We start from the raw sequence: 21,527 nt of genomic DNA on the forward strand, positions 1-21,527 counted from the left end.
ATAATTTAAACAAAGCCAAATTTACAGCTTTTTAGCAAATTCAGTTTCTTGGTATGCACAGAATTAAAAAAAATAACTGAAATCTATACTGGTTCTAAATCTACGATTATTAGAACTTTTGGGATTGTCTCAATCATGTAACCTTCAAGGAAAGATTTCTCAGGAAGAACAAATAGAAATGCTTGGCTGGTCTGAATTTTGTAGGGATTCTGACCATGGAAATACACAGGGAAGCATTCCTCTTGTGAGCACATTCAGAGAGGGTAACTGGCACTCTGTTTCCCACCCTTAGAATGCCCTGCAATTTCTCCTAGGAACTAGTAAGATAATGAATATATGTGCTATGTCTAGCTGCTGCGGCAATGCCCCTAGAGTCTTATCAGCCTAGACCTTGATCTCAGGCACACAGCTCCTGAGACAAATACAATGTTTCACTGACCCTAAACTTGTCCACATAACAGTAACTTTATACAATAGACTTTCTTGAGAGATATATATAACTCCTAAAAATAACACAGCACATTGCAATTTAGTATGTAACTGAGGGATAAGCTGCATAATGTTGCTAATTCTGTAACCTGCCTAGTCATATAATGAACAATACATACCAATGATGCCAATCACCTGAAGTGAACTATGGATATAAATAAAGCTGGCAGCTTGGCCATTCTGCCATCTTTCCTTCCTCTGCATCTTGCCTGTATGTCTCCCTTTTTGTTCTCATTACACAATTTTAATTATGTTTGTCTTTACATTGCTTGCTTTCCATTTTTGTTTTAGTTTATTATTGAGATTCATATGATTTCTGATTTTAAAATCTCCTACTGTAAACTATGATAACTTTCGTGAAGTAACTTGTAACTACCAGGGCAGCATTTCTGAGGTAAGAACCAATTTAAAAAGAAGGCATTATCATTCTTCACTTTCAGCAGCATCTCAGATCCCTAATTCAAAAGCTTCTTAAAGACACAATGAGTTATGCATACTCTAGAAAAAATTAGAAATAAAAGAATGTCCATTGAAGAATTTCTTATTTCTACAACAATCAAAAAATATAAGCAATAAAAATATAAAACACTAAGAATTTCTGGGTAAAAAGTATGAATTCTCTGGCCAAATTATGCCTTCTCCAATCTATCCAGTTCAGCTAGCTGGACAAGTTTAAATAATTTGGTTGACTTCTCTGAGTTAATTCCTCTTCTCTATGTTGAGGATCATAATATCTGTTCCTCATGGATCTTTAAGAAGAGTTGTCTCACTTTTCAGCATTTCTGCTGCCTCATCTTTAAAACACTGATGCTAGCAATACACAATGTTGGCATTTTGTGAAGTTTTAAATCATTCATATATGTGTTCTGGTTAGTGTCATTAGTATGTTCATACACATCAGACATTGCAATAGTGCTAGGCATATATTGACCACTCAATAACTATTATTCACTTCTAAAATAACTTGAAATTTTATGTTTGCACTTGTAGGTGAAAAAATATGGACAACACAGAGGAATACTTACTTGAATTTAAAGGCTACAATTTTGAAAGGTCTTTAGTTAATATTCCTATAGTAGAAAATGTGGAAGATTTTGAAATTAGAGATGATGATGTCTTCATAATCACATATCCAAAATCAGGTAAGTATAAAGAGTGGATTCACAATCATAACTTTTGCTTTTCTTTGGTGTGTGTGTGTGCGTATGTGTGTGTAAATGTGCTCTTTTTCAGATATCAAAAGCAGCCTGACCTACATTTATATATCCATTAAGGATCAGAAAAAAGTTAGATGAATCTCAAATCTCTACTACCTAAGCCCATTTGCAATGGATATATTGTCAATTTTGTTATATATATATATAATGCTGAGCCAAGAGCAGGTACTGGGTAAATGCTGACCTGTTGACATGGTCTGCCAGACAGACCTGACACAGTTCAAACTTATCTTTTCTCTAATTTGTAAATGCTTCATGGGTTGAGATATTTATCATGTTCCAAGATGTTTCATTTTCTTAAGAAGTATTCCATGACAGCTGAGTTCCACTGAAGATTCTCAAAAACGTTTTCAACCAGCAAGTTCTACTAGAAAATAAAATAAGAATGATTTTGAGATTTGTGAAGACCATCATTACAAAGAAGTAGTAAAACACAATCCTGTTGGGCTAAACAAGTACTAAGAAGAGTAATAGTGACTTCTACTTCAGCAGGGCAGGATACTTGGCTTGGTTTGAGTTTTTAGAGTGGCCCATGTAGATTAAGAGGTAAAGCTGAAGTTATTAATGTCCACATACAATGTTTTGCTCATTTATAGTGTAGTTTCCCCAGAATACCACAAGCAAGTTGGTCATACATGGTTAGACCACATAAGTGAATAAAAATGTCATATATATATATATATATATATATATATATATATATATATATATATTGCTTTGCTCATGTCAAGTTCTGCTATTTCCTGACATCCTTGGATGCTTAAATAGTTTACAAAACCACCTTACATGGTAAAGAGAAAAGGAGGGGAAAGTGAACTCGCTATAATTTTGTTAATTTGTCTATAATTCTAAAGGGTAAAGTTCTGAAAAAGGAATTTCATGAAAGAAAAACAGGTACCTACAAAATATAGTCAAGAGGGACTCAGTAGCCAATAACATATTTTAAGAAAATATAGAAGAAATAAGCTCCAAGATTCCAAACATAAAAAATGACACAAAGAGGGAAATGCTAATTTCCCTGATGTGAATAGTGCAGGGTGTATGCATGTGTGGAAATATCACACTCTACCCCATCAATATGTAGAATTATTATAAGTTAAGGAAAAAGTTAAAAACACGAAAAAAGACCTAACATGGAGCAGGAAACAGAGAAGGAGAGGCAGAAATAACCCAAATCATCACTGTCATGGAATCAGAACAAACACAGCTCTTCAAGAGATAAAGGAATTTAGAGTCTTTGATTTTATCTTTATTAACTTTAATGTTTCATAGAGACAAAAATGAAAGTTGGACAAAGTTGTTAGCATACATAGAGTGTTTAAAAGTAAAGAAAGCTGAAATGATTTTATGGTGAATGACACTATTGTTGACTTAATTTTTAATGACTAATTGAGTTTGAAAACAAGATGATTTATTTTTTCAGGTACCATCTGGACACAGCAGATACTAAGCTTGATTTATTTTGAGGGGCATCGTAACAGAACTGAAGACATCAAAACAATAGATAGAGCTCCCTTCTTTGAATACAATACTCATAATTTGGACTTTATCAAAATGCCATCCCCTTGAATCTTCACTTCCCACATCCCATATTATTTAGCTCCAAAAGGTCTGAAGAACAAAAAAGCTAAAGTATGTCATACAGCTTAAATCTCTCTCTCTCTCTCTCTCTCTCTCTCTCTCTCTCTCTCTCTCTTGCACAAACAAAATAACCTGCTTTAAGTAGATTCCCCAACCTCACTAAACCACAGTTTTCCAAATGTTACAATCATTGTATGTTTAGGATATTGCCTTCCACAATAAAAATATACAAAAGTCCTAAAAACTATACCTGTAACAAGCAATTGTGGATATAATTTGCAATTTATTCTATAGCATATAACAAAAATTCTTTCACACTGGCCATGAATGCCATTCTTTTTTATGGTTTCATAGAATTTATTGTGTGGCTTTGCAATAATTAATGTGTATTTGATGGACAGGTAAGTTGCAGCCAATGGATGTCTTGTGTTGTAATAAACATTCCTATAAAGGCTTGCAATTTAATTCTCATGCCATGTTTCAATTAATGTGAAGTTTACAAATTAAAATGTCTTATATTTTAAGTGTTGACAGGGATTATCTAACTGTTTTTATGATATATGAATTATACTTCATCAAATACCATGTAGGAATGCCTCTGTCCTCACATGCTTACTAATAATGGGAATTATCAAATTTGTCTAATATGCTAAGTAAGAAAGTAATCTCATTTTTGAGTGATTTAATCTTTCAATTTTAATAAGATTATCCTTTTATATATTTTTATAGGCCTTTAAATAACCTTTTTATTCTTTGCCCGTATTTCTTTAGATTTCTTATTTACTGTTTGTGGAATATTTACTTGGGGCAAAGTCTTCCCCTTTAAAAAGAAAAGACTTTTCTGAAAAATGGTTTAAAACTTTTAACCTTATGTAACCCAACTCTTAATACTTCTTTCCTGACTTCTGGTTCTGGTGATTTACTAAGAAAACACAATACCCACAACAAAGATTATGTAAATACCCTCCAGCTTTTTCCTAGCTAACATTATTTTTAACCTTTTTTTTGGAGGGGGGGGGGATATGGGATTGAACTCAGGGTCACTCAACCACTGAGCCACATCCCCAGCCCTATTTTGTATTTTATTTCGAGACAGGGTTTTGCTCTTTCATTTCATTTCTGTGGTTATATATTTTCAGCACCTCTCTCTTTTTTTTTTTTTTTTTTGAATTTTTTAATATTTATTTTTTTAGTTTTTGGCGGACACAACATCTTTGTTTGTATGTGGTGCTGAGGATCGAACCCCGGCAGCATGCATGTCAGGCGAGCGCGCTACCGCTTGAGCCACATCCCCAGCCCCTCACCACCTCTCTTTTTGAGGCTGGCTCTGAACTTGTGATCCTCCTGTCTCAGCCTCCCAAGTAGCTGGGACTATAGGCTTGTGTCACCAAGCCTGGCTATATTAAAACCTTCTTAGGATTATAAATTAAATCTTATACTGCTTATTATATATGAATATTGCATTATACTTGTCCCAAGAGTCACTAATTGACACAGAATAGTTTTTTTAAAATTTTCTGTGTCAATTAGTAAGGAAAAGTTTTCTATCAACTTTTTACAATATAGTGTAGTTCCACAACGCTTGTCAAATGTGGATTTTAATTTAAGAGACATTTGTTCTGGGAAAACAGACATTGCAAAATACCAACATTCTTCGAGCTTCATTCTATGGCTCTATTTTATCAGGTCTACTTTAATACCATCAATATGTACCTTTTATTATTCTTTTTACCCACTTGTAGATATTTAACATAGAAAAAAGTATAACTTTTTAATAATCTTGTCAATTTACTCCAATTTTGTGGTTATATATTTGCATTCATGCTGCAATGATAAAAATTTTATATTCTCCTATTTTTAGATTTTCGGGATATAAGGAGTTTTCTATTTTACTGGGTTTTCACCCTCTGAAGAACTAGCTTTTTTCCTGGATGTATACTTTCATTTTAATATTTGTCTCATTTTAGTATATATCTTTCCATCTTCTTTAATTAAATGTTCAGTTTACCTATTTCCAGCATTTATTTTTGTCAATATTAACATTTTAAAAAGGATATCACTTTTAGTATAACTATGGATATGATTTTGTTAATGTTTAAAACTCTGTTATTTCAGTTTTACTTTTATAATTGGTTTCAGCTCTTTTGAGATTTTTTTTAGTTTGAAAGTGTTTGTATAGTTTTCTATCATGGGCAATGGTGTTTACATATTCTAATTTTTGAAATTTATTTAAAAGTTAATTGTCAATTGCATGATCAGTTTTCAAACATGTAATATGTTTCATACATGAGAAAAGGAGATAAACTTTCTGTGTTGGATACTTATACAAATTTTAAAAACTAAATGAAATAAAATTTTAATAATCAATTTTATAAATTTATTTTTGCTTTTATTGTTATGTTAAAGACAGTTCTCTGTAAGTGTTCTACTATGATTGTGGCTAAATCAAAATATTTACAGATTTACTGGAACTTATCCATTGAAGTTTTTCTATTATGAGCATCAGTGGACAAAAGTTCTTTTTCTGTTGGTCTTTGAAAACAAATTATGAGACATCCTGTTAAATCATTTGACCTACAATTTTACTTAATTTCATTTTGTTCCTTATTCTCTAATTCTCTGGGACTTTGCCACATGTTTGTTCTTGACTTGAAATGCCAATTCCATTGCTGCATAATATAACTTCTGAAAGTAGTTCTATCAGATCTGTACTTTCTCTTCATAGAAAAATTAGAATATTCCAGAATTTGCATATCACTACATGCTTTTATTCGTGTTCTTGAGAATGGCCTTTGGGCACATATGCAGGAATTCTCCTAGAATATATATCCAAGTAGGGAACTGCAAAGCCAAAAGTACAAGGATTTTCAGTTCTATGGGATGGGGCTATATTTTCTGAAGAAAGCAGGTGTATCAGTTCCTGCTAAATTGCTAATGGACGTGTTTTGACTTCCTCCTAGTAATGATACATATCAGAATTTTAAATTGTTTCAATGTGTTATTTATGAAGAGATATGTTAAAGTGATCTTAACCTACATGTCCATACTCAGTAATGAGATTAAGCCTGTTTTGAAAGGTTATTGACAATAATTATTGTGTATTCTGTGAAAGGCCTTTTTTTGGTTCAACATTTCATTAGTGGTATTTTCATATTAATTTTTTTATACAGTTTCTGTCCTATAAGTAAAAGAATTTATTTCAACACTTTTTGTAATAGAGAAAAATGGGGAGAACACCTAATTTTCCATGACTAGAAGAATGGATTAAGATGATTATGATTCATTCAGCTAATGAATATGATGCAACTGTTAAAATCTTGAAATAATATGCTGGAATTGTTAATATTATTTATAATTCTTCCTGCAGATTCTTTATATCTACAGAAATCCTAAAGATGTTTTGGTTTCCTATTTTCATTATTCAAATTGGGTGGCTATATTAAAGAATTCTGAAACTTTTGAGAATTTTATGAAAATGTTTCTAGATGGACAAGGTAACTATGAGTTTATTTATCAAGGAACTTAGGGAAGATATTTAGAGAGATGGAAAAGGGCAATTGTACAATGGATGCTCTTGAGTAGTTACTATGACACATCAACTTAGTCTGCCACCCAGTGGCCTTTCCTTCCTTGCCAGGACCGTGTGGGTCTTGTCAAGTTTTCAAAGGCATGTTGTTTAGGAACCATTTTGACCAGTCCATAAAAGGCTTACAAATATTCTATCAATTTAAACTAGCTACAAATATAATTAAAACAATACATTCCAGAATCGCTAATGATCAGGGTGTTTGTGTACTCTCTCCTGGACCTGTGGGAAGCCTTCTAGGGCCATGGTGGAGTTTATCACTCCACTACTGATGAGGATTGAAAGTTGCAAGGGACTTGTAGTGAGAAGTGTCAGGATCTCACTCATTTAAAGATTATATTCAGGTTCTGTCTCATTGTAAACAGGTAGCTTTGCTATCCAGAAATCTTAGAGAATAAGAAGAAATGGACATGTGTTTTCTGGTGGATATAGGAAAGTGGAGGAACTTGCTTTAAAGAAATCTGATTTAAACTTAGACCCAGGGGCATTCTCATTTTTTTATTGCTGCCTTCCTACATCCATAAAGTCGCTTTTCATGGTCACTTCTCTATGAAAACCATGATTGTTCCCCTAAGCAGTAATCATTTCAAAACTGTAATATAGTTGTTCAGTGGTTGGGCCTTTATTTTTGTTTTTGTGACTATAAGGAGGAAAAGACAGAATACTTTGCTATTCAATAAGTGCAACATCTCCACCTTGTTACTAATTATTTTTTTATTTTTATTTTTTTTTACTAATTATTTTTTGCACAGTGGTGGGAAGTTGTTGGTTTGATCACATAAGAGGCTGGTATGAACACAGACATGACTTCAATATTCAGTTCATGAGCTATGAAGATATGAAAAAGGTAATAAGAAGTATTTTTAAAAATTCTATTTTTTAAACCTTTTTTTCTCCTGGTTTCAGGAAAACTCATTCTCCTAGTCATTTTCATACATATTTCATAGGCTTTTGGAGGGCGAGTGGGGGTTCTAATTTCCTGCTTATCCATTAATTATTCCTGGTTTTCCTCAAGGGTGCCTTCTCACTACACACAGTCACCATGGTTATCATGTAACAACTGTAGCATTAAAGGCAACCTCAAATATCTAGGATACCAATCTTGTAAATCATTTTTATTAATATTAATTACGTATTAACGGCTTTTGTTATCTGATTTCTATATGACAATATAACATGCACTGATCATATTCAATCTCCCTTCTTCCACTCTCTTACCTCCCCTTCGCCCTGGACCCTTCATAGGTCCTAGTATTCACGATTCTACTTTCAGTCATTATTTGTTGTTGTTCTCACGTGTGCCTCTTGTGCTACTTGTCTTTCTATGTCTGGCTTATTTTATTCAACATGATCTCCTCCAGTTCATGAATTTTGCTGGAAGATTTCATTTTTTATATCTGAATAATAGTCCAGTTGTGTGTGTGTGTGTGCACCATATTTTCTTTATGTGTTCATCTTTGATAGACACCTAGGCTGAATCCTTATCTATTGTGAATAGTGATACAATAAACATGGGCATGTGAGTTGTCTCTTGTATGGTGACCCTGTTTCTTTTTGATACATACCCAGGAATGTAACAGTTGGATTATACAGTAGTTCTGTTTTTAGTTTTTTTTTTTTCTTTTTGAGGATACACCATACACCAAACATTTTCCATGGTTGTTACACTTAAGAAAGTTCATCAAGGAACACCATGACACTGGGGAAAGAAGCCACTTCAAAGACAGGATAATTCTTGCTATAGATGAGGGTGAGCCCTGTGAGGCACATTCTTCCTGTTTTTTAAAGAGAATCTTAAAACTAGTTCTCATGTGAAGTCATAGGATGCTTATATGCTGGTGAAAGTTTCAAAACTGACTGAAAATTTTGTGTAATTCAAACATAATACAGTTAAAGTTTATTGTTCTGTGGTCTCTGATTGATATGCTGATTCATTAGTACATCATCTATTCAGTTATTTAAAAAATCACTGAATGATTGCTCTGTGACTGGTACTGAATCTTGAGTAATAGATGACTGAATCTTTTATAGACAGAATTCATAATCTATCAGGGAAAACAGGTACTCACCAAGCTAGTATATGTAGTTCAAAAGTAATAAGTGAAATTATTAAGGAAAAGTCTACCTACAATGTCAATGTGCATATGTACTGAGAATAGCTAATATAGTTGATGGTCTTTTTTTCTGAAATAAATAAATAAGAGCTAACAGAAAGAAAAGAAATGGGAGAGACTTATAAGGAAAAAGGAAAATACATGACACCTTTGAAGACCTAAGGGAAGAACTTGAACAATGTTGAAGAGATGAAAGATTAATATAGAGGGGTTTTGTAGGAGCCAGATTTTATAAGATCTGTGGGCTATGTAAATGAGAGTGATTTCTTTAAAGTTAAAAGTAGTCAAGAGCCTCTTAAAGAATTATTAAGAAGGGTAGCCATAGAACATAATTCATATTTTTGAATATTACTTCCATTCAGAGTTGAAAAGGAAAAATAGTGAGTATAAGGAATCCAGTACACACACAGACCAGTGTGTTAATCCACTGAACATCAGTGCTTCCTTGGATTGGAGTAATGTCATTATGAATGAAGAGAATACAGAGTTTTGAGGCACAGTTAAGATGTAAAAAAAAAGGGATTGTACAAAGGACAAATGATAAAGAGAGAGGTATCAAGGATGATTCCTTTATTTCCAGTTGGTGCAGGTGTGCAGATAGTGGTCTCATTCGTGAAGGTGTTTAGGGCACTCTGAGGCAGGGTTGGGTTAGAGGGGGATCAGAGGAGCTTGAATATGACATTGTTTTTGACCTGTGAAGATTAAAGTGATTTAGAAGAAATCAAATGAATAGAGTGAGAAACAAATGAAAAATACAAATCAAACTCAAAAAGATTTCTGCCTTTAGATATTAATGCCACTAATTTGAACATCATCACTATAAAGAATATAATGGCAGTAGCCTGGGAGGCTGAAGCAGGAGGGTTGAGAGTTCAAAAGTAGCTTCAGCAATTTAGTGAGGCTCTAAGCAACTCAATGAGACCCTATCTCAAAATAGAATATAAAAAGGAATAGAGATGTGGATAAGGGGTTAAGGGGCCCTGGATTCAATTCCCAATACCAAAAAGAACAAAAGAATGTATGAGAAGAATGAATGTGGATAAAATTGATTGGGGTAGGATGGAGTAAGGAAGTAAAGGAGAGAAGGAATATAGACGTTGGTCAACTCAAGTTTTCCGCTTTAGAGCTCTTTCTAGAGAAACCTCACAATGTTGTCAAAAATTAGATATTCAGGGCTGGGGTGGTGGCTCAGTTGGTAGAGTGCTTGCCTAGCATGTGTCAGGAACTGGGTTCTATTTTCAGCACCGTATTTAAATAAATGAATAAAATAAAGGTACATCAACATGCAAACAATATTTTTTTTAAAAAAAAACATTAGGTATTCATCAAAGTTGGAATACGTTTTGGAGTCTTCCTTTGTCTGCTGCTTCCCTTGGAAATGTCTTGGTAGTTTTACGAAACACTGCCCATGCCTGCTTCTCCAGTGATAAACCCAGCAAGATGTGTAATCTCAGGGCAGTTTCTCTCAGAGGATTTTTCACATTTCTCACTTAATTAGTAGTAGTAGCCCTAGAACCTTAATGACTATGCAGGATTATTTTCTACTTTCCTGTCACAAGTAGAGTTGAGTGGTATATAATTGAACTAGAAGCAATTATAACTATAATGTTTAAAGATTCATATTTAGGTGGAAAAAGTCAAGTTAAAAGACCAATAATTCATTATCATATAATGAGGATGGAGGTTACCATTGGGGGAAGGACAAGGTTTAAAATGAGGAAAGGGTGTTTATTGGGGGGTTCTGGAATGTGTGTCATTTTCACATGTGTATTTTAAAATGTAAAAATTCTGGAAATACTGTAATTTATCTTAAGAGAAATGATACTCCCCTTTGGGGGGAGTCTAATATGAGAGATTTAATCATTCCAATCCTGTTATCTTTTCCTTCAACATATTGGAACTGGCTGATGCCTCTTGGAAAGAAATGCATATATACCTGAAGGGTGTGGGGCAGTTGTCTTTGGAGACCCCACAAATACAGTGGTAAAGAAGAGAGCTGCCCGTTGTGTTACCATGAAAAACCATTTTGTGGAATATGGCTCAGAATATTGGACAGTAATAGGTAGTAGAATTAGGGAACAGCTGGTGTTCTGAAGAATTGGCCAAAGTGCAAGACTGTAGCAAGACCTAGAAAAGATTCTCTGAATCTATGTTATGATTTAGATATGACCTGTCCCCCAAAAGATCATATGTGAGACTATGAAAGAAAAGTTTAGGGATGATATATGATAGGATGATAAATGGCCTGATCTAATCAAGGCATTAATCCCCTGAGTGGTAATTGTAGGCAGGTAGGTAGGGTAGAGCTGGAGGAGGTAGGTCATCAGGGATATTCCTTTGAGGTATAATGTCATGAGCTGATTGGAGCTCTCTCTGCTTCCTGGTGTGATGTCTTGAGTTGCTTTTCTCCACCACATTCTTCCACCGTGATATTCTGACTCACTTCAGGCCCTGTGGAATGGAGCCGGCTGTCTATGGACTGAGACCTCTGAAACCGCAAGTCTCCAAACAAACTTTGCCTCCTTTAAGTTTATTCTTGTCAGATTTTTTGGTCACAGCAATGAAAAACCTGACTAAAACAATCTGTGTTTCATCTTCCATTAAAATTATTCACTGAAGTCTACATTTCAATTAACAAGCTGGGGTTTATCTGATACTTTGGTTAATAATAGTTAGCTTTTGGGGAAAGATTTTAATTTTATCTCTTATTTCCTTGTATGTGACAAGTATAGCTGTTTTGAAATTCTTTCAGATATTTCTACATTTGTAACATCTATAGTTCTATTTTTATTGTCTTTTTTATGCTAGAGCTTGTTCACATTTTCTTATCCCTTTGTATTCATTTATATCCTGATTTTATTATTTTTTTCTGCACCCAAGTTTGGTGTAGAAATAAGTTAATAACTGTGGTGTGGGAGACCAACCTTGCTCGTGACTGAGTCACACTCCTCCTCTGGGTGCTGAAGTGCTCAATCACAGAAATGTGGCAGAGCTTTCCCCACCCTTCTTGGGTTCAAGGGTTGGTGTCTCCTGCATGGGTGTGTCTTGCTACAGCCCCATGGGTGAAGCTATGCTCACCTGTTCTTTTGTAATATAACCCCTTGCCCTGTTTAGGATAGAATCTTCCATGGAAGTGCCTTGTGTGTGTCCCCTTCTCTTACTGTGCCTTTGGGTGTGGCCTACCCAGGTGTCAGTCAACCTGGTGACAGTGGACATCATGAACATAGACTCAGCCCCCTGAAACCTGACCCCTTGCCTCATTTGAATAGCTTCTCCTCAATAAAAGGGGTAAGGGCATGTGCACTCTCTCTCTTCTTGTGGACCCTTAAGGTCAGAGGAGCCATCACAGTGACCCCAAAGAAAAAGGTATTTGTGTCCCTTGTGTGGTTATTTTGCACAGCCCAGTTAGCCCAGTTCAACTTGAGTAACCCCTGAGCCTTTTCTGTGGACCTGTTATTTTTATTCATCCTCTCACACTACATTTTTTCCCCTACAAGAATACAACTAACATACTCAGGAAGTTAGCAAGGCCCTGTATCCTCTGTCCCCAACCTGCCAACCCATCTCCATTTCTTGTGAGCACATAGTGTATCGAGCACTTTGAAGTTCACATTTCATAGGGGTAGGGGATTCAGGTTTCTTTAGTTGAGGGCTCATTTTTTTAATTTTATTCAGAAAAGAAATCCTTGCTTCTTGAATTGAAAGAAAAGTTTCTTTCTCATGAAAATTGTTATAACCTCTTTGAGATACAGTTTTTCCAGTTAAGTACTCTTGCCTATAATAATTCTGTTTAGGTTTTATCCTCCCACTGAAATTTTTACTTGTGATTAAATATCCATGACATAAAGTATATTTTTTACTTGTGATAAAATATCCATGACATAAAATATGCCACTTTAACGACTTTGAGGCAGGTACCAGGGATTGAACTCAGGGACTCTCGACCACTGAGCCACATCCCTAGCCCTATTTTGTATTTTTTTAGAGACAGGGTCTCACAGAGTTCCTTAGCCCTTGCTAAATTGCTGAGGCTGGCTTTGAATTCGCCATCCTTCTGCCTCTGCCTCCTGAGTCCCTGGGATTACAGGCATGAGCCACCGATCCCAGCCTGCTTTAACTATTTTTTTAAGGGAACGGTTGTGTGGCATGAAGTATGTTCATATTCTTGTGCCAACATCACCACTCTCCTACTCTAAAATGAATTCATATTGCAAAACTGAAACTCTATATTCACAAGGCTATAATCCCTCATTCTCCAGTCTCAGCTCCCTGTAGGTCTTGTAAAAAAACATTCTACTTTCTGTGTTTATGAAGTTGATTAGTCTTAGTATATCATATCAGTGGAATCATACAGTATTTGTCCTTTTTGACTGGCTCATTTAACTTAACTTACCATAATGTCTTCAGGGTTCATGCATTTGTAGCATAATGCCTTCCTTCTAAGGCTGAATAATATTCCAATGTACATATGTACTACATTGTATTTGTGTATCTCATACATATACATACATATAGATCACTTTTATATTCTGCATTGTGAATAATGATGTATGAACATGGTGTACAAATCTCTCTCTGAGACTTTAACTTTCAATATTTGGGGTACATACACAGAAGTGGATTTGTTGGGTCATATTGTAATGCTGTTTTTAGGTTCATACTATTTCCATTGCATTTGCAGCATTTTTATATTTCTACCAACATGCATAAATCTTAAGTTTTCTGTGTCATTGGTCTTATTCTTTTCTGTTGTGGTTTATATTTAATAATAAAAATATTGAAGTAAAAAATAAATAAAATATTTTAAAATTAAAAATAATAATAGCCTTCCTAATGGGTGTGAAGTGGTACCTTACTGTGGTTGATTTGCATTTCCCTAATGATTAGTGATACTGAGCAGCTTTTCATGTACTTATTGGACATGTGTATATCTACTTTGAAGAAATCTCTGTTTAAATCCCTTGCCAATTTTTAATTGGACTGATTTTGTTGTTCTTGTTGATTTGTAAGAATTCTTTATGTATTCTGGGCAGTAGAACTTTTTAGATATTTGGCTTCTTATTCTACAACTTAAATTTCTTTGTTCTAATGTCTTTTTTGTTTTATTTTTTGTTTGTTTGTTTGTTTTGGGGTGTGTGTGTGTGTGTGTGTGTGTGTGTGTACTTGGGGTTTTCAATGTAAAAGATAATCTTATGTGCTAACAGGGACCACTTCATTTGCTTTATTTTCTATTTCAGTACCTTTTTTGTTTTTATTGCTTAGTTGCTCCAGCTAGTATTTCTAGTATCATAATAAATAAAAGTGGAAAAATGGAGTTGAACTTACTCCACATCTCGGATGAAAATCTTTCTCTTTTAGTTGAGTTTGCTGTTAGCTATTCCATATAAGACTTTTTCATGTGGAGGTAGTTTCCTTCCATTGCAGATTTATTGAGAGTTTCATCATACAAAGATGTTGGGTTTTGTTAAATGTTTTTTGTGCATCAATTGAGATAATCATGTCAGTTTGTTTCCCCATTCTCTTCTCATAACAAACTGCATGGTTCATATGATGACACTTCTTTGCATTCCAGCAATCAATTTCACTAGAATATGAAAATGTTGTGTGTTTAGCTGTAACTCATGCATACTCATGACTCTTTCAGGACCTCAGAAGTGCAGTGCTGAAAATCTGTGGATTTCTTGAGAAAGAACTTAGTGAAGAAGTTGTGGATACTGTTGTGAAACAGGCTTCATTTCAGAACATGAAGACTAATCCACAAGCAAATTATGATGATATTGTAAAACAGGAACTTGGAGTGAGAAACAATGAAGGAAATTTTCTGCGCAAAGGTACTATTCAGTAGTTCTTAGTAGCAAGATGTAAGCTGTCATTCAAGTCCTTGATACCTAGGAGAAATAGTAAGTGCTTCCATTATGTCTCTCCAAGTAACAGTGACATTTGGAACCTAGAGAAATTAAGCATCTAATTGAGAGTAGGTCTGAAGAGGTTTTCAAGAAACCTAAGTGTTTTAGTATACAAACTGACACATTAACTTGCTTAATTAATATTGCCTTATTTCTAAGTCACATGAGCCTGGTCAGGTATATTAAATGAGAATAATAATCCTTATGTTCCCTTTTTTCTTCTAGAATAATCTAAGGAGTAAACTTAATGTGTGTTTTGCTGTGCTGGGAGGAGGTTTGGATTACTGTGTTCCCATGTGTCGTCACAAAGAGTGATATCTTATTAGTGCTATCTGCTATGAATTCAGTTACTTCAAAAAGTCCTTGAAATCATTTTTACTGTGATCTTATTACATGCTTGAAGTAGTTGTCAAGAATGAATATTATTTTCCTTGTAACTGATACCCTTTATATTCAAATTATTATTATTATTATTATTATTATTAGTAGTAGTAGTAGTAGTAGTAGTAGTAGTAGTAGTAGTATAGTACCAGGGATTGAACTCAGGGGCACTCAAGCACTAAGCCACATCCCCAGCTGCTATTTGGTATTTTATTTAGAGACAGGATCTCACACTGAGATGCTTAGAGCCTCACCCTTGCTGAGGCTGGCTTTGAACTCAACGTTCTCCTGCCTCAGCCTCCTCAGCTGCTGGGATTACAAGCATACAGCACCACACCTGGCTTCAAATTGTTAATTTTTGATTTAATCATTTAGTGTATAAACATTTTAAACATTTCACTTCTACTTTATTCACATTTTATGTCATAATTGGCTCATAATTTACCAATAGGATGATGGATATTAATTTATGAACAATTGTATAAACAACTTGTGGAAATTGCCCTAGATATTGATATATTTTAAAATTCCTTTTTTGATGACATTTATTATAAATTCTCCCTTTTAATTCCTCAGCTACAGTAGATAAAAAGCAATTCTCATATCCCTAAGAGCTTGTTATCTTTTTCCAAAGGCCAATAATAATATCTATACATGTGAACCTGATAGCTGGAAATGCCAAGTTATTTTTCACTTAAGAAGAATGGCATAATGTAATCCCTGTGGTTCAGGAGGCTGAGGCAGAGGAATGCAAGTTCAAAGCCAGCCTCAGCCAAAACAAGGTGCTAAGCAACTCAATGAGACCCTGGCTCTAAATAAAGTACAAAATAGTGGTGGGGACTGGTTCAGTGGTCGAGTACCCCAGAGTTCAATCTCTGGTACTCACCCCCACGAAAAAGAATGGCATAATGATGGTTTAATCTTGTATAAAAAAAAGATGCAGAAAGAGAAGCTCTGGTGCTCTATATGACTTTGATTTTATAGGTTGAAAATACTTGAGTCTTGTTTGTTTTGTTTTTTTTTCAAATTGAAAAAGAAAGAAATACTTATCTTGGAGGGTTTTAGTAAGAATTATATTACAGTTGATAAATGTGGTTCACTTAGTATGAGGTTCACTTAGTATATATACAGGAGTATATATATTAAAATACTTTTTAAATTCTAATATATTCGTATCTTTATAGTTTTTTATTCCTAAGGATCACAGAGTGGGAAAGGCTAACATATGAGGAAGTAAATTTTCAATCTCTTTACTGCATTATTTTGTTCCTAGATTGTTTATTCAATCATTCCTGTGTAAGAAAAGATGAGGTCTCCAATCCTGTGGACCTGAATAAATATTTAGCTTGGTTGAAAAGAGATTAACCCATTAATTTCCAATTTTTAAATTCTGTGAACACAATAATATTCACATATTATTAGAAAGTTAAAAAAATAGGTATATTGGTTGCTCCATTTAAATTTGACAGGGGTTCCACATCTGGGACAATAGGACACATGGGTTCAAATGGTTGAGACAGTCTTTAACATGATGTGTTCTTTATTCACCAAAGTGCCATTCATGTTCTTATCCCATTAGGTACCATTGGAGATTGGAAACATCATTTTACTGTGGAGCAGAATGAAAGATTTGACCAGATATTCCAAAGGGAAATGAAAGACTTTCCCCTCAAGTTCGTCTGGGATATAAATGAGGAGTAGAATTCTAATCAAACTATAAAAGAATCATATAAACTCTAATCAAATGCTATACCTTAACATACATAATAACATACGTAATGCCTATTACTAATTATACAACTTCATTAACAAAATAAATAAACTATGCTTAGATCAGTTGCCATGAATTCTTTAAAATTTAAAAAAAATTAGTTTTACTTTAATAATTAAAATTACAAATCAGAAATTAAAATGCTTTTGCAGCTTTGGTACCCTGCATGAAAATGGCAAAACAGGAAGCATAAAACATGACTTGGAAATATATTTAGAGACGATTCTGTGCCGCAGTCTGGCTGGGCACACAATCACGAGCCACCACACAGCTTGTAGATTCAAACAGCAACTCTTTATTCCCGAACTCACACCAGCCGTCTACAAACACGTTCTGGGGAAATCCACGTTCTCTGCCCAAATCCACCTCCACTGGGCTTCTATCTCCAAAATATACTGTCTGAATCCCGTGAGAACTCAAGGGGAACTCAGGCAGCAGGATATGCCCTATTCCCAGCAGGAATAATCTTAAACCTTAAACCTGGAACCTAAACCGGGAACGCCCTAATTCACCTTGGTCCTTGAGCAAGGTCACCTACATTCAATGTCAATGCAACATGGGGTACGCTGGCAAGGAAATTGTCATACCTACTTGGCTAATGGCTCCCAGCATCTCCCCCCTTCTGATTAATTAGACAACAAGCAATGTGGCTTAAGGACCATGCCTGGTAGGTTGTCCAATTCAACATATGGTTCTTACCCGTCATCGGAAAACTGACCTTTAGGCGTCAGCCTCCTGTCTTAGGTTGATACCACTGCAATTGAATCATACCCATCACTGACCACCGGTCCAGCATACAGCCATACTTGTGGATAGGTCTATGCACCAGTGGGGGGGTGAGGTTCTTTGCCTCACCTCTGTTGGCCCCCAAATTTGGCCTTGGTGCCAGTGGGGGAGTGAGGTTAATGTGGCTTAAGGACCGTGCCTGGTAGGTTGTCCAATTCAACATATGGTTCTTACCCGTCATCGGAAAACTGACCTTTAGGCGTCAGCCTCCTGTCTTAGGTTGATACCACTGCAATTGGATCATACCCGTCACTGACTACCGGTCCAGCATATAGCCATTGGCCCCCAAATTTTAGACGATCACTAGCAGAAGGGAGGAGGATACAGAAATGCCACAACACCAAGCCAATAGACGGCTCCTTGGGAAAAATTGCATCACTGGTGACACCATCAGCAAAGATATGTCAGCACTACCACAATTAACATGGGGTGCGCTGGCAAGGAAATAAAAATTGCATCACTAGTGACACCATCAGCAAAGATATGCCAGCATTACCACAATTCGCTGCACCAAACGATAGTTACGTAGTCCAGGCAAGTTCTGCAAGCAGTTCAAAGCAGAGGAATCTATCAATATGTCCATTTCCTCCCAAAATCCGTTTCCTCCCAAAGTAAGTTGACTCCTTGATTGAGCATTACTTGTGGAGTTATATTCATTGATGCATCAGTTTATACAGTTTACTGTGATAGCTATCATAGAAGCTGTAGTTTGGTTTTATCTTTGTCTTCACCGGCACTGGGATGAAGATAGGAATTCTGGCAATGATGCTAAAAAGACATTATCCTGAAAAGAATTATTAAATATAATGAAAAGGAAAGGTGAAAGTAAACAAACAGATCTGTTAACCTACTTTAAAAACAATCCTTAACAGCTTTTTACCTAATTTAAATTAGTAAACAAACAGATCTGCTAACCACCTTTAAAAACAGTCCTTAACAGCTGCTTACCTAATTTAAATTAAACCATTTAAATCATGTGAATAAAAAAAAAATAATAATTCAGATCCATTTTTTCATGAGCGCTCCTCATATAAGAAATATGGACATACGCACATACAGACATACAACACAAAACACAAGAGTGTACACAAACGTACAACACATAAGAAAATAGTAAAGGCCTTGTAGCTTTACCTAGGTGAAATCTCCATTGCAATGTTTAAAAACTCCACCGTCAAAAAATAAAACTGATCAGAAAAACATTAACCTAGGTTTGTATGAGCTCAAAAAATAAAAATAGAACCTTATGATGTGGAAAAATGCAATAATAAAATAGCTATTGAAAAAAGCATCCTGGTTAATCACTGTCGCAGATGTAAGAATGGCCAAGCTGGAGTTCTGGATATCAGCTGTTATGGATTTGAGTCAAATCATCTTCTTTTCGATCTGTAGAGACTGTTTTAGTTAATCTCTCTGGAATCCAAAAGGGCTGCTGTTCTCCCTGTGGAAAAACACAAACAGACCCCCGACTCCAGACAATCACTGGGTCAGGACCTTTCCATTGTCCTGTTAGAATATCTTTCCAAAGTACTTTAGGCTTATGTACATTTTTTGGATACATATGTCTTTCTGCAGCACTAAGTCCTGATGAATCCAAATTTAAAAAGTTTAGAGTAAAAAGCGTTATTTTAAGTTTATCTTTGGGGGATATATACCCCTTTCCAATTCCCTCTTTTTGCTTTAATAAGTATGTTTTAATAGTTTGATGAGCTCTTTCAACTATGCCTTGTCCCTGTGGATTGTATGGGATTCCTGTTATATGAGTAATACCAAATGATGAGCAAAATTGTTTAAAAGAGGTAGAGGTATAGCCAGGACCATTATCGGTTTTTAACTGTTTAGGAACGCCCACAGTGGCAAAATTTTGTAAGCAATGAGCTATAACATCTTTAGTTTTTTTCTCCGGCATGAAGGGAGCCCATCAGAAATCCGGAAGAAGTATCAAATGTAACATGTAAATATTTTAATTTTCCAAATTCTGGCAAGTGTGTGACGTCCATCTGCCAAATATGGTTAGGTATCAGTCCTCTAGGATTGACTCCAAGATTAACTTGTGGTAAAAATGTCACACAATTTTGACATTGTTTTATTATATGTCTGGCTTGTTCCTTAGTTATTTTAAAATGCTTTTGTAAAGTATTAGCATTAACATGAAACCTTTTATGAAAATTTGTAGCTTCTTCAAATGTAGAGAAAATATGTATGTCATGTGTAGTTTTATCTGCTAAATCATTGCCTAAACTAAGGGCTCCAGGCAATCCTGTATGTGCCCTAATATGTCCTATGAAGAATGGATCTTTTCTGTCCCAGATTAGACTTTGTATAGTGGAAAACAAAGAGAAAACAGTAGAAGAAGGGGAAATCCTACCAGCATCTTCAAGAGATACTATAGCATTAACTACATACTGACTATCAGAAAATAAATTAAATACAGAATCTTTAAACATCAAAAAAGCTTGTAAAACTGCATTAAGCTCTACCTTTTGAGCTGATTGTTTGGGTACTAAAAATGTAAAAGTTTGATCAGGGGTAACTACTGCTGCTGTACCATTATTTGACCCATCAGTGAAAATATTTGGAGCATTCATGATAGGTGTTTTTCTTGTCATTTTAGGAAAAACTACAGGATGCTTAGACCAAAAAGACAACAAAGGATTAGATGGTAAATGATTATCAAATGAAACATTAGATTTACACATGATTATTGCCCAAGCATTTAACTCATTAGCTAACTCATCAATTTGATCCATAGTATATGGAGTAATAATTTTATTGGGAGAAATTCCAAACACTCCCTTCGCTGCTTTTATTCCTTTGAGTATTAATTGTCCTACAGCCTCAGGATACCTAGTAAGAATAGTGTTAGGAGAATAAGATAAATGTATCCATAATAATGGACCTTCTTGCCAAAATACTCCTGTAGGAATATTTTTTGTTGGTAGTGCAATAAATAATAAAGGCAAACTTATATCAATTCTATCCAAATGCATATTTTCCATATATGTTTCAATAATTTTTAATGCCTTTCTTGCTTTACGAGTTAACATGCGGGGTGAATTTGGATCTGATGGACCTTTTAGAATATCAAATAAAGGTCCCAACTCTCCTGTTGGTATACCTAGATAAGGCCTTATCCAATTTATGTCTCCCAATAACTTTTGAAAGTCGTTAAGTGATTTGAGTTGATCTACTCGTATTTGAATTTTTGGTGGACGGACCATGGTTGAGGATAATAGAACTCCTAAATAATTAATTGGAAAATTTAATTGTACTTTATCTATTGCTATCTCTAGATTATAATTTTTTAATAAGTTTGTAAGTGTGGCATAACATTCCAGCAATATGTTTTTATCTTTATGTGCCAATAATACATCATCCATATAGTGAAATATTTGTAGTTCAGGATTTTGATTTCTAAGTGGCTGGATTGCTTTGTTAACATATATTTGGCACATAGTTGGACTGTTAGCCATCCCTTGAGGGAGTACTTTCCATTCATATCTCTGATCAGGACCTTCATGATTTAATGAAGGGATAGTAAATGCAAAACGTGGACTATCCTTGGGATGAATTGGAATTGAAAAAAAACAATCTTTAATATCTATAGCTAAAACATGCCAGGTTTTTGGCAAAGCAGACAATTGAGGAATCCCTGATTGAGCAGGTCCCATAATAACCATCTCATTATTAATGGCT

At 34.9% G+C, this 21,527-nt stretch overlaps 1 pseudogene; it reads left to right on the forward strand.

Annotated features, from left to right (window-relative positions):
• The first annotated feature begins 1,489 nt into the window (after window positions 1-1,489).
• On the forward strand, window positions 1,490-17,051 carry LOC139706195 (amine sulfotransferase-like; annotated as a pseudogene).
• The last annotated feature ends 4,476 nt before the right edge of the window (window positions 17,052-21,527 follow it).

The sequence above is a fragment of the Marmota flaviventris genome, chromosome 6, assembly GCF_047511675.1.
Source record: "Marmota flaviventris isolate mMarFla1 chromosome 6, mMarFla1.hap1, whole genome shotgun sequence".
NCBI classification, from domain to species: Eukaryota; Metazoa; Chordata; class Mammalia; order Rodentia; family Sciuridae; genus Marmota; species Marmota flaviventris.